The 14,539-nt window shown below is 33.1% G+C and overlaps 1 protein-coding gene across 1 annotated transcript in view; it reads left to right on the top strand.

The window, feature by feature from the left end:
• Window positions 1-14,539, top strand: part of LOC115890676 — a 298,050-nt gene that overhangs the window by 22,729 nt on the left and 260,782 nt on the right. The window lies entirely within an intron of this gene.

Genomic DNA, 14,539 nt, shown 5'->3' on the forward strand with positions numbered 1-14,539 from the left:
GTAGATTTACGAATTTTGTGTACAGGGTGGCTCGTTTAAACCGTAAGAGATACAGGATCGGTTAAATGGAAAGTTGCGCAATTTGACGCTCAATAAAATGCCGTATTGCTTTTTGAAAAATTCCGAATACTTCCGAATATATTCGAAAAAAAAAACGGAATTTTTAATTATGTTTTCTATTGTTTCCAGGCTTTATTTGTTAAGATAACTTAAAATGAAAAACACATTTTCATGGTCACTTTTTCTGCTCTATAACTCTGTGTGATTAAATATTGACTCTGACGTTTTGGCTTCTGGCGACCATCAGCAACTTAATTTTCTTAAATACGGACCTGATTTTTTTTTCAATTTAATTAAATCCTTTCATCATTCTTAAAACACTATATACAGTCACTTTGATATTTGCCGACGTTTCGTACAGAAAATTCCATCACCAGAATATTTTATGCAAAAAAAAAATAAAATAAAATATAAAAATGCAATACGGCATTTTATTGAGCATCAAATTGCGCAATTTTGCCTCCATTTAACCGATCCTGTCTCTCTTATCGGTTTCCGAAATCCCAATAATGAGCCTCGAATTCGAGCCACCCTGTACGGTACGTTAATAATACTATCGTTAACAATTTAATATAATATGATTGAACAAAGAAGTTTAGAGTTGGCTTGGAAATGAAGATCGCTGTTATTTCATATATAAAATATATAAAAATATCTTGTTGTTTATTCTATGTTTATTCTATGTTGAAAGCGAATAAATTTTCAATACATGAATGTTTTACAGATATTACCTACTTTAGTATGGCAACACAACACTGTCTTTGCTAGCGGAATTAGAGAAAATGAGTGTTTTATGCGTTGGCCACAGAACGCGTAGTGGCTCCTTCATACAGCACTTGACGTAAGGGGAAATCAAATCGGCCTTGTCACGAATTCGCCCATTAGGTTGCCTACCTTTTTAATTCTTTCAATCAACGATAATACTGAATTCTTCAATTTAATATAATTTGAAGAAGAATTTTAATTTTTATTGAATACTTCAATTTTGAGAAACAATAATAGCAACTATACCTAAAATTAGGCTATATTGCTCGGTTTTAACAAGCATTTATTTATGAACTTATCTGTGTGTGATTTCGAAAAGAATTAGAACTTTTATACCAATCAACATAAGCAGGCGCAGCTACATTACTACACTATATTATTTGGCATTTTTTCCTACTATAGTATTAAGGGCTTGTGCCAAAACTGCTCAAAAATACTCGTAGATTTAAGCGAACCTGGATCGGCTATAAAATATGATACTAGAAATAAATTTAGTCAATTTTTTTATTATTTCTTTCAATTGATTTTTTTTTCTTTATTTTGTTTGTTCGATTTTTTTTTAAATTTTTTTTCTTCGATTTTTTTTTGTATTTTAGTTATCTGTTAATATACCTACTAGTCTACGGTTTGTCTCTAGTTAATTTTTATGTTTAGTTAACATCTGTCTGTCTGTTTTTCTTCCTTTATTAAACACCTTTGTATTACCGAACTGTACAACACTACAAGAGCAGATAGAGCTAAAAAATTAGGTTAGTGCATTTTGAAATAAAAAAATAGATTATTAGTTCCTTATTTACCTGGTTTATATCAATAACAGTTTTGAATACTACGATTTATTTTTTTAAAAAAGAATATTGTTTTTTTTTGTTTTGAACTGCGCCCTATGTTAATGACATTTGTAACTTAATTATATTCTCTGATACTGAATTGTAAGTAGACTTGTTATTATTTTTTGTATACTAAATGGCAAGGGCAAAAAGAAATATTATATAATAAACTAAGCAATTTTGTTTACTATTGTTTAATTGTTTTATATAGACTTACTATTTATAATAAGTTATCACCAATTAAGAGTATTCAGAATTTTGCAGTTATTTGTCATATTTGTATTTTGTGTTTTTTATTTCAACTTGCATTAAGATTTATTAATTTTATTTTTAAATGATATTTTCATTTTTGTATTAGTTACCATTACCATTTAGAATTACTACTAACTTCATACTAAAAAGTCCAAATTTTTCTAATAACAAATGGTGCTTTCTTTCTTAATTTTTACCAAGAGAAACACTAATATTTCTATGATTTTTTAGTTAATTATATTTTTTATATTTTATTGGTTTTAAAGATAGCAGAATAAACTTGAATTTGGAGAAATATGTGTTTTTCTTGATATGTTTCAGCTTTTTTTCTAATTATTTTGTGTTAGAGATTTTTGTATATTTTATTTAAATGTTACCATATGTGTGTTACTACAAAGTTAAAGAAAGTCACAATAAAAATAAAGTTATTTTTATTATTTGTTGTTTTATTTTACGATCTATGTTCTATTATTCAACCATTTCCAATTATGGTGTCGTCTCCCTCACATATTTAGATACTCTGTTTGTAGTCAGGCCCATTGTTGTCTACTGTTTGCTATGCAGACCCAAGTTACCCTGCTAACTTCCTAATATCATGGTCCCATCTTCCTCTAGGTCTCTTGATTCCTCGTGGGTACCATGCTGTAATTTTTCTGGTCCATCTGTTGTCCGTCCTTCTTGCCAGGTAGTCTGCCTATGGCCCTTGAGGGATTTCTCTGTGGATGACATAAAAGTAACTGTGGATCAATAAAAACAACTGGGCAAAATTAATATTGATAGCTATTGAGTCTTTTGTAGCATTCGAATTTATGAGACAAATGGAGTGTTTTTTTTTGGAAATTTCCTTTTAGAGAAATATAACACTGGGGAACAGCAATTTTGTTGACTTGGATCTGTGACCTATTTTTGACCTGAATTTTTGGTCTCTGAATTCACAAATATTCACAGTTTTTCTCTATTACGTCAAGTTTTTAAGCTACAGCATACCCCTCCTTTTACCTTAAAAGTGCACATACAAAGGGAAATAAGGTAAGATCTGACCAAATAGATTAGAATATTTTATTCATACAGAGGTTAATATATTAAAAGTTAAATTGTGTTTATACAAAAAATAATAAAAAAGATATTATGGTAAAAATTTCCTCTTATACCTTTTCCTGGAGTGTTCAATTTGTGGGCATTCCCGCTTGATGCCCCAACAGTAGTCAGCCATCATACTGACATCCCATGTGCCTTGATATCACGCCTCCATAACCTTCAGATCTGGGTGAAATCGCTCGCCTTGTTCATCACTAACAGCACGAAGATTTTCTGGGAAGTTAGCAAGATGGCTATGTAAAAAATGCACTTTTATGCTCATGTTGCAAGCAAGCTTCTTAAAGCTCTCCAAAAGTTGTTCAACAATTTGACAGGGCTGCTTAGACACTTACGACGATAACTACCAGAGGCAGACATAACGAAAATCTGTAGTTTGTGTATAAATAAAATCTAAACACGGTTTATCTTATGTAAAGAGAATAACATAGACTTCACTTCGGACTTTTACTTCACTATATGACAGCGACACACACCCGCGTACTTTAGCATGTCTTGCGTAACCAGTGCGTAACTGACCGAACTAGTTACTTGTGTCTAGCCCCAGCAGGCAACTATTAAGCCCGACCACTCACGTTAGAGTTTTTGACAAACACAAATGAATTAACACCCTCCAAATAACCACGCTAACCAACCTGATTGATCAAGCTTAATAGTTCCTTGCTGGGGCTAGACACTTCTGAACTAGTTTTGGATGACGCAACGTCACTCACGCCCAAAGTTGAAGAAGGTTCGCCATAATCGCCGGTAGGAGAGCAGAAGTGACTTCTGTGATTAGCATTCAATCCTGCGAAGGGTAGTGGCATGTACAACAACTGTAGGGAAAAAATTTGACGTGATAGGAAAAAACTAAATACAGTTTTGGAATTAGCATGTCAATTTACTTATAAAACAGCTTAAATATCGAACTCAACAGAAATTATTTTTCAAATTGTTCCCCAGTGTAATAAGCAGCTAATATTATGAAATGGCGCTGTTCGCTAGTGAGCAATGGATCACAGATTGATGAAAAATTCCTCTCCATAGAAAACTACTAAGTTGAATATTGAGAAATCAAACTCAAAAAATTGATATTATTTTTGTTAGAATTTAGAGAACACAACCAAACTTATATGGAATCATCTATTATTTTTCATAATTTTTGAGACGTATGAAAATTTTGTGTTTATGAATAAAACTCAGTCATTACCAATGACTTTTAATGAAAAATAATCCATATAGCAATAAAAGAATTAATCAGTTCCCAAAATAAACAAAATGGTATTTTTTTGTTTTCTAAAACGAAATTAAGATTTAAATTTTTAATGGCCAATAAGCAAAAACAAAAAGAAAATTGATAATTTTAATATTCTTTGTTGCCACCTCTAGCCCTTATGCATGCTTCTATCCGCGCTGGCATGCTTCTTATTAAATTATCAATGTTGTCATGGGGTATGTTTTCCCATTCTGCTAATGCTGCATCAATAAGCTGTGCAAGATTTCCTGGATTGTTTCGACGAGCACTAATCCTTCTTTTGAGCTAGTCCCACAAGTGTTCGATAAGGTTTAGATCTGGTAAACATGCAGGCAAATCCAAAACTATGACACCTTCCGTTTCAATACATTCTGTAGTCACTCTGCTGATATGGGGAGGTGCACTATCGTACAAGAAGTTAAAATTATCCCCAATTGCAGCTCTCCAAAGGCTAACGATTGGTTCTAGCACCAAATCAACATATCTCCAACCCGTTAAAGTTTGTTGAAGTAGTAACAATGGAGTTTTTGATCCTAGTATAATACCTCCCCAGAACATTATAGTTCATCCTTTATATCTTGGTACAGCCTTTTTTGAAGTCTCTCTCGTCTTCCTGAAGCTCTGAAAACCCGAATTCGATGGTTATCTGATCTTAGGCCAATTCTTCGAAAAAAGAACATTTTGTCAATTCTCAATTTTCCAGTTTTGATGTTGATGGCATCAATTTAGCCGGTTAATTTTATTATGCCGAGGTAACTGTGGGATCCGTAACTCTCTCCTACTGTAAAACCCTCGAGCACGAAGCTTTTTTCTTATGGTTTCAACTGAAACGTCCACACCTGTAGCTGCCAGCAGTTGTCTTTGTAGCTCTGGATGAGAAACATTGGGATTTATTCTAGCAATTTAGCACACATGGCGGTCTTGTTGTTCAGTTGTGACTCTTTGACGACTTTATCTGGGCCTATCCTTGTTTGTTCCTAATTGCAAGTACCTTGCATATGTTTTCGCTACAACACCCTTGGTAACGCTACGTCTCTTTGGAGCATTCCTTGCTCGGTGAGAGCAATAATTCTTCCCCTCATACATCTATTAATCCAATATAAGGCATTTTCTATTTTTTTGGATCGAATGAAAATTACCGGACAATCGTGATTTTACTACTGAACACAAAATTTAAAATAAAATAAATCGTGGCAGTCGTTTATTCTTTATTATCAGGTTTATTTACAACAAAAAGCCTTATCTTAAAGCTGTATACCAATTTTTATCCTTGCAAGAAATTTAGTCATAAATAAAGAGTGATTCCATATAAGTTTGGTTGTGTGTATACTATTAACTGGGTTAACGAAACATAAAATTGAACAATTTACCGATATTGAAAACACAGGTTTAAAAATTATATTAGTTGGTAAATTGTATGCCTAATGAAATCAATCTCAAAAAACACCCCAGAGTGGAGTGAATAAATGAATTTAATTTTCGTCGCAAGAAGTAAGCAAGATAGACAAAAAAGTCAGGAGACAAAAAAATAATATTTTTAATTACTAAATCCAAAAATAATATTAAACTTCTAAAAAAGCAGTGGGTGGCCTATTTTTTCCTTTAAAATAATTTAACAGTGATTATTCCCCACCGCGGCCCCTGGCCATTAAACTAAAATCTAATTACATCAAATTAAGTCCCATAGTAAGTATTATACACGGGTCAATTTATATCAAAATCGATTAAATAGTTTTTCAAATATCCTATTTTTTTTTTCTTTTTTAATTAACTTTAACACCCTGTATCTCGAAAAAGAAGCTTTAAATCTTACAAGTGGATATGAACTTTTTGTTTTATTTTTGCAAGTTCTGTAGTCTATTAAATTTTCCCGATTAAAATCTGAGACACCCTGTATACAGGGTGGCCCGAACTGTATTCCGGAAACTTCGGCAGCATATTCTGCAGATAAAAATAAGTAAAAAAGTTCGTGTAAATGTATGTCCTAAAATGCTTGGTTTCGGAGATACAGGGTGTAGAAGTTTACGGACAAAAAGTTATTATGCTTAAAAACAGTGAAAACACATGTACAGTTGGATCAGTGGATCTTTGCGTGCACGTCATAATTTGATGTCACCTAACGTCATACGAATCAATCAGTCGTCAAACTCCCAAGTAGCATTTGGACGTTATCTAACGTCGGGTATACGTCGCGTTCAATAAACCCGACGTCGGGTACCAACGTCGGTTCGACCGCCTGACGACCCTTATTTGCACCTAAATGGGGAATACAGATTCGGGTCGCCTCTCGACGTCGGTGTCTGACCTAATAGGGAATGTTATTCTACCAATTACCAACGTCATATTACGTTGGATTTTAGTCACTTAAAATTCGTCGCTAAGCACTTACGTTACGTTTGGTTTCATATTCGCTACCAAGAATACATAAAAACCTAACCAAACTACCTAATTACAAATGGATTCATAATTACACCTCGAATATAACTGTAAGTGCCTATCTAATTTCATATTATAATAATTCTGAATCATTAATCCAGACATCAGTTTTGTCAACGGAAGTCACTTTCTTGATATATCTGATTAAAATACTCCGGAAAACAACGAGCGCCTTCAAAATTAGGTAGATTTATGAAATAAAAATATCTATAAAAAAGTAACTCGCAAAATATTTTTTTAATTTTCTAGCTGGTTTAATCATAAAACTGTACTGTGGTTCCCCCAAACTCAACCTTATCAATATTATTCTACTAGAAATCGAAATGTGAATATAAATTTTAAAAACAAAAAACGATTATAAAATGGCTGACAATCGGATACGTGTTAAGAATGGCGGATTTCTGTGTCCTTAATATGAACTACCAATATACCAATTCCGACCGGGTCTTCAACATTAGTCGTCTCACACGACCGAAGTCATCAAACAGGACGACCGGCAATCGTATTATGACGGATATAATTCCAACGTACGCCACGTAACCTCACTTTGCGTTTTGCGTATCAGTGATTTGTGGATTTGTGCAACTATATTTTAGTTTTTGTTTTCTTGTAAAAAAAAAATGGGCAGCCACTTTTTTAAGCCTAACCTCACATGTCGGAGGAGGATGGGGTCTGCTGATATCCTAAGCTAAAAAATGAAATTAAGATGCTCCAGTGTAATGCAGCATCTCTTCCGGATAAAAAGCATTTACGGGTGGAGGCAAGACATCACTACTACTATTATTATTTTGCAAAAGCCTCGACCTCTTTCTGTAAAATGTAGATGAATGTCTAAATGCCTTTTTAGTGTTTTTTTATAATAAAAAATTTAAGTTTGTTTACAAAACTTTTTATTAGGTTATGTTCATGATGTTCATTAGGTCGCAAATGCTACTTAATGGGTTGTATTTACGGACATAAATAGAGATACGTAAATTAGGTTATAAATATGAACATAAAATACAACAAAATATAATTGGACGTTAGTTTAGGGATTATCAGTGAGACGTATCCTATTCGGACAACGGGTAGACGTCGGGCTAGTTCAAGTATATGTACGTCGTGCAAGCCAACGTGGGAACGACGTTAGGAAATTAATAAAAATGGTACGTTGTTATTTTGTACGTCGACAGATCGTTGGGTTTACCGACTCGGATCCAACGACGTCGCTTTTAATGGGAAAGCGACGTCACAGGTCGTATCACGAGCACCCGACCTAAATTTGCACAAAGTCTGACGTCGCTTCAGGTCAGATTTAGTTCGAAGTCAGATAGATGCTACTTGGGCTACTATCAGTGCCAGCGGCATTTTATTTCATACTTAAAAGAAATAATATAATTTCTTTTCCAAAATGTTTGTAAACTTTTTGGACGTTTTTAAATTAGAATATATAATTATTTATGGAAAAAGGTCATAAAAAAGGGAAAAATACAGAACAATATTATGCCTATACAGTATAATTCAATAGAATAGTTGTTACACGAGGACAATAACTGGTGATCGAAATATTGAGTTAACTAATATATTGAAATCAAGTTCTATACAGTATTAGATATCTAACTTTAGAAGATTTTATCCAAATTAGTATTATACAAAGTAGGTTAAAACAAAAAGTCTAAATATTTTGTTAAATAATACCTTCAACAAATAATAAATTTAATGAAAATAATTTATTAATTTTACAAGTAACTTGGATCAGTACAATTTTTTGTTTAAAAATAGCATGGATAGTATTTAAATTAAAAAATTTGAAAAATGTATAATAACTTATGTCAACAGTTTCTCTTCGACGCAACTCCTCGTTTAGTTTATTAATTGTAACTTGTTTCTCTGAAAATAAAAATTTAATAAAATAGTTCAGTAAAATAAGTTGCGAACCTCCATCTTCAAACCTTCATTCAAGTCTTGAGTTTTATATTTTTTTCGAGGTCTGTTCTTTCAAGCTCCAGAAGAGAGCTGTTCGATATTCACTAGGACTAAACAGCAGAACTCATTGCCGGGACTTTTTTAAAGAATTAAGAATGTTGACTCTTCCTTCCTTATTTATATTTGAATCCGTTTGCCTAATACGTAAACATGTATCAGCTTCTCAAGAAAGGCCATCTCACACTTATCCACTCAGGAACGCGGAGCAAGATCTTTATCTACCTACCCCACGCTCAGAGATAGTTAAAAGTTCAATATTATACAACTCGAAAAAAATGCACAATCACCTGCCATTTGAAATCAAATCCATAACAACATTTTTTTCATTTCGCAAAGCATTGAACTCTTATTTACTAGACAAGGCTTTCTACGCCGTAAATGAATTATATTTGAATTGAAAATCGAATTTGATCTTGAAAACACTGGTCTAATGTTTGCTATTGCTATATTTACTAATGACATCGAAATTAATTCATTTAGAGGTCATTGATATTTTGCTATAAACTGGCTAAATATTTTTGAATATTATTTTAAATTTTTTGTTCTTTGACATTGTAAACATTTATAAATGTTTATTTTAACAATAAGACTGACAATATTATTTATATAATGTTTTGTATTATCTTTTGTTTGTGTACCTTGTTTTTTTTTCTACTTTGTTTGTTAGTTTACCTTTGTCTACAAATTGAAAAATTTTTTGACAATAAAGGCATTTATTTATTTATTTATTTATTTCCCGGTGTTGAGGGTAGCTCAATTTTAATGCTTGAAACCGTTCTTAAACTGATCTTCAAGGCATCAGCAACTCTCTGTAAATTTATTAGTTGGACAGCATTCAGGGAAATTAGTGGTCCCTTATTCTCTTTTTCAGACGTAAAATAAGAGATAAGATTTCCAAAAAGGATACGTGCTTGAGAATTTAAACGTTTTCCTGGCATTTCAATATGGAAAGACCTGTTGTTCAAAAATTGATTGAATCACAAAAAGTTTTTACAAAAGCAAGTGGCAATAAACAACCAAACTTTTTGCAAAATGACAAAATCATAAACATAAATACCGAATGACAAAAATGTCATGTATGGATGCTGCTACGGTTTTACAGATGTACGCATGTCTCCACAAAATGTACTAAATTGTAGTACAAGTTACTTTTTTTAGGAAATTACAAAGGAAAAACTGTCTTTTTTTAGTAGGATGTAGTTCTTAGTTCTTGGATCCCTTATAAAATAAAAACAAGAAATTACAATGCAAATGAAGTTAGTATGAAATGAAGTGAACACCAGTGTACCTTTATTAAAAAAATATACTAAATTTAGTACATTTCTTTTAAAACGAGAATATTGACTTCAAATGTTTAGAAAAGAAACTTGAGTGATCCTTGGCTAGGGGTTTTCCTTGTCTTACACATTAGCTCCGACCGTATGTCGGATAACTATGAAGACATACGTTCAGTGTTTCTTCGAAGTGCCTTGCTTAAGTTAGAAAGAGAGCGTATAAAAGGGAATTGATTTTAGGTTAATCATAGTTTTGTGACGTGCACGCAAAGATCCATTGATCCAACTGTAAGTGGCGCCCTCTACTAGTAGGAGTCATATTGACACCAAAATCAAATTTCCCATGTCAAAAAACTCCCAGACACGAATTTTCATCCAAATATTGACGTTACTTTACAAATTATTTGGAAAAAATTGTAATAAAATTGAAACTGCTATACCCTGTATCACAGAAACTAAGCATTTCAGGACATACATTTATACGAACTTTTTTACTTATTTTTATCTGCAGAATATGCTACCGAAGTTTTGGGAATACAGTTCGGACCACTCTGTATATAGTTAAAATCTACACTGCTCTGAATATCAAGTTATCAAGTTTATAATTATTACTTATAAAGTGTGCTTTATTTTATTACGTAAAACGGCAAATTAAAATCCCATCCATCTAGATGAAAAACACAATTGAAGAAAAACTACGCGTAGTTAATCAGGTAAATTACATATTAATTAACTACTTCCGAATGTTCCGATGTTCTTGTTGTTTCAGGTTTTAATATTTTTTTTAATTTCTTTGATGAATCATATCTGATTCAATTAAAACCAAAAAAGGCTAAATTTTAAAACACGAAAATATGTACATTTTTGTTTGTTTTGTTTTATTTTGCTTTCCTTTCGAGCAGTCTCTCGCATTAATTTGTCGGGCAAATATTTATTTTATCCGTTGGTTAACTTTAAATTTTTAAATAAAGACCAAAACAGGCACAAAGTAAACTTCCCACATCCCCTTCTGCTGTAAAATCGTTCGAAAATTTCTACTACTAAAACTACTTCCGAAACTCCGATAACATGGTATTAATATTTCATGAAAAACTTTGTTGTGCTCCAAGATAGGGTGATTATTTCATAATAAGTTGGATGCATTATTAAAATGCATAAGTTGGGTTATCCAAAATATCAGCGAAAGATAGAGAAAACAAATTAATGGTTCTTGACATGGACAATAATAATATGCTTTTTACAATGACATTATAGTTATTAATGATACAAGTTCGATACGAACATCATAATGAAACGCGTGTAACGTTAAGCCACAAGGCGTTAGCCTAGTGGCTTAGTTACACAAGTTCGATCCGGGGGGGGATCCAAAGAGATTTAATGTAATTTAAAATATCAGAGATATCCTCATAAAAATTGAAATTCAAAATTATCAGGTGCCCATATTAGTCGACACCGTGGTAATCGTGCTTGTTGATTGTTTCCATTTTGACTTTGACAACTCAATTATTGATGTTCAATTTTGTGTTAACCGTTCAGTTTTCACAAAAAGCAAAAAATAATATTAATATGGGTGATGCTGATTCTGAAAGTGTCCCTTCGGATATTGAAGACATTGCGCAAAACGTTGTCGATTGCCTATATACTTCCCGAAAAATCAAGACAAACTTACGAGCAACCCTATGTAAAATTTGAAGATTGGTGTAAAGGGAAAGGAATCAAGAATAGTAGTAACGAAAAGGTTCTCCTGGCATATTTTGAACATCTTTCAAAACATAGGAAGGCTTCATCACTTTGGGTATATTATTCCATGCTACGTTCAGTTATATCAGTGAAGAAAAATACAGATATTAGTAAGTACGTCCATTTAAATGCATTTCTAAAAAGAAAATCGGAAGGATTTCAGTCAAAAAAAATCGAGAATTTTAAGAAAAGAAAACATAACTCGTTTTTTTGTTGGTAGCCGATGATAAAACTTATTTCCTGACAAAAGTTTCATTAATAGTGGGACTTGCGGGGGCCTGCCGGCGTATCGAGTTGACAAATCTGCAGCTGCAAAATGTTAAAGATGAAGGACAATGCATTCATGTCATTATTCCATTTACGAAAACAAAGATATTACGAGATTTTTTTTATAACGAAAGGGAATGTTGAAGGAATAAATATGGTGGAAATGGTTCGAAGATATATAGCTATGCGGCCAAGCAACACAGAGCATACTTGATTTTTTGTGATGGGGTACAGAAATGGAAAATGTATTAAGCAACCCGTTGGCATTAATACTTTAGGGAAAATGCCGTATAAAATAGCATTGTTCCTAAGTCTTCCAAATCCACAACAAGACACTGGACATTGTTTCCGTAGATAGTCTGCGTCGTTGCTTGCAGATTCAGGAGTAGATTTATTAACTGTTAAAAGACATGGTGGTTGGCGCTCTAACACAGTGGCAGAGAGCTATATAGAAAATTCCAAAGAGCACTAGTGCTATTATGAAAGCCATAATGACATCCAAATGACAATGTTAAATGTGTCATAATGACATTGTCGTAAATCATAAACACTATTTTATAGGTAAACACTATTTTATAGGTCTGTTGACTAGGATCAAAAGCAAAGGCACGATTTTAATATAAAAAATACGAAAAAATGTTAGTGTTGTCTTCCAAAGCGAATATTTCCAAAAGAAATACAGCTACTGAGATGCATCAAAAAACAAGCTATCGTGGAAAGATACACCTAGATGATAAAATAATTTTTAAATTCCTTGCTTTGTTAACGGACTCCACAGGGTGTTTCAAACTTTCATCAAAATATCAATATTTTGTTTTCCCTAATACAATTGACAGATGAACACTTTCATTTTTAATTTAGAAAGACATACAAAAATTCAAATAATTTAGCTACAAATTGCTTAAAAAATCATCAAAATCGGTCCACTAGAACATAATATATAAAAGTTTAAAATACATGAAAATTTTTAAGTGCCCGTCGGTGAGTGTAGATGAAAATGATATTCTTTTTTATTGAGAATAATTCTCTTTTTATGGAGAAAAAAATATCTTCTTCTTCTTCTTTTAGAAGGCGTATCGCCTGTTTAGTTCCGGGTTCCTCCTCGTCGAAGCAACTCTTGCGAGGTTGACTGCCAACTGTCTTGCCAACGTTTAGGTGGTCGTCCAGTAGGTCTTCTGCCATAGGGTACGTTGTTGCGAATTATTATGGCCATTCTGTCGGGGCCCATTCTATTGACATGCTGGTTCCATTCTCTTCTTCTCTGCCTTATCCATCTGACAACGTCGTTTGTTTGGCACTTTTCTCTTATGTCTACATTTCTCTGTCTGTCCCTCAATGTGTATCCAGTTATCATTCTTAAGGTCTTCATTTCAGTAGTTCGTAGGATTCTCTTTGTTACTGATGTTTCAGCTCTGGTTTCCGCACCATATGTCATCACTGGTCGTATGCAGGTTTTGTATATTCTTGACTTACATTCTGTACTCAAATGTTTGTTTTTCCATATGGGATATTTAAGATGTCCTGATATTGCGGCAGCTTTATTGGCTTGTTTCCTTACTTCTTCTTCCAGGAATCCTGAGCTTGTAATTTTGCATCCGAGGTATTCGAATGACATTATCTGATCAATAGTTTTGTTTTTTATTACCAATTTGCACCGTAGAGGCTCCTTTGTAATGGTCATGCATTTGGTCTTATTTGTGGAAATTTGCATGTTAAGTTTTTCTGCCTGTCTGTTAAAAGCTTGTAGCATTCTTTGGAGGTCATCCTCTGACTCTGCAATAAGTACTGCGTCATCGGCATAGCATAATATGTTTACTTTATGCATTCCCGTTCGATATCCTAATCCAGTATTCTTGACGGTTTTTATTACTTGATCCATGATTTTGTTGAATAACAGAGGGCTGAGACTGTCGCCTTGGCGAATACCAGTTGTAGTTCGAAGATGCTGCGTTAAGGTAAAGTTTATTCTTATTTGGGTTGTTGTGTTTGTGTTTAAGTCCTTGATAAGTTCTGTGAGTACTTTCGAGACATTACTGCTTTCCAAGATGGTGATGATGTCTTTTAGTTGGACTCTATCAAAGGCCTTTGTTAAATCTATAAAACATAGATAGGCTGGAGAGTTATATTCTAAGGATTTTTCAACTAGTTGCCTGAGTATGAATAGTACATCGGTAGTTGATCGGTTTCTTCGGAATCCTTGTTGTTCCTCGCTTATTGGCACTATTGAGGAGATTTTTTTTCCGCAATGATCTTAGTCAGAAGTTTTGGCGAGGTGCTCAGTAATGTTATTCCTCTATAGTTTGCTGGGTCTGTTTTATCTCCCTTTTTAAAAATGGGTATTGTTATACTTTGTTTCAATTCTTCTGGTATTTTCTTATGTTGTAATATAATATTAAACAGTTTTGTGTATTCCTGTATGATAGCCGTGCCGATTAGGAGATTTTCTATTTTTAAGTTTCCTTATTGTCTCTTCTACTTGCTTGTAAGTGATTTGCGCATGATCTTCTAGATTATCTCTTTGGCTTGTCTCTTGTGCTTCCATTGGTTCATCTGTTTCTGCGTATAAGTCTCTGAAATATTTTTCCCACGTATCTTCTGCAATTGTTCTTAGTTGTATTGTTTCA

This window comes from Sitophilus oryzae, unplaced genomic scaffold (genome assembly GCF_002938485.1).
Source record: "Sitophilus oryzae breed Bouriz unplaced genomic scaffold, Soryzae_2.0 scaffold_907_pilon_pilon, whole genome shotgun sequence".
Classification (NCBI taxonomy): Eukaryota; Metazoa; Arthropoda; class Insecta; order Coleoptera; family Curculionidae; genus Sitophilus; species Sitophilus oryzae.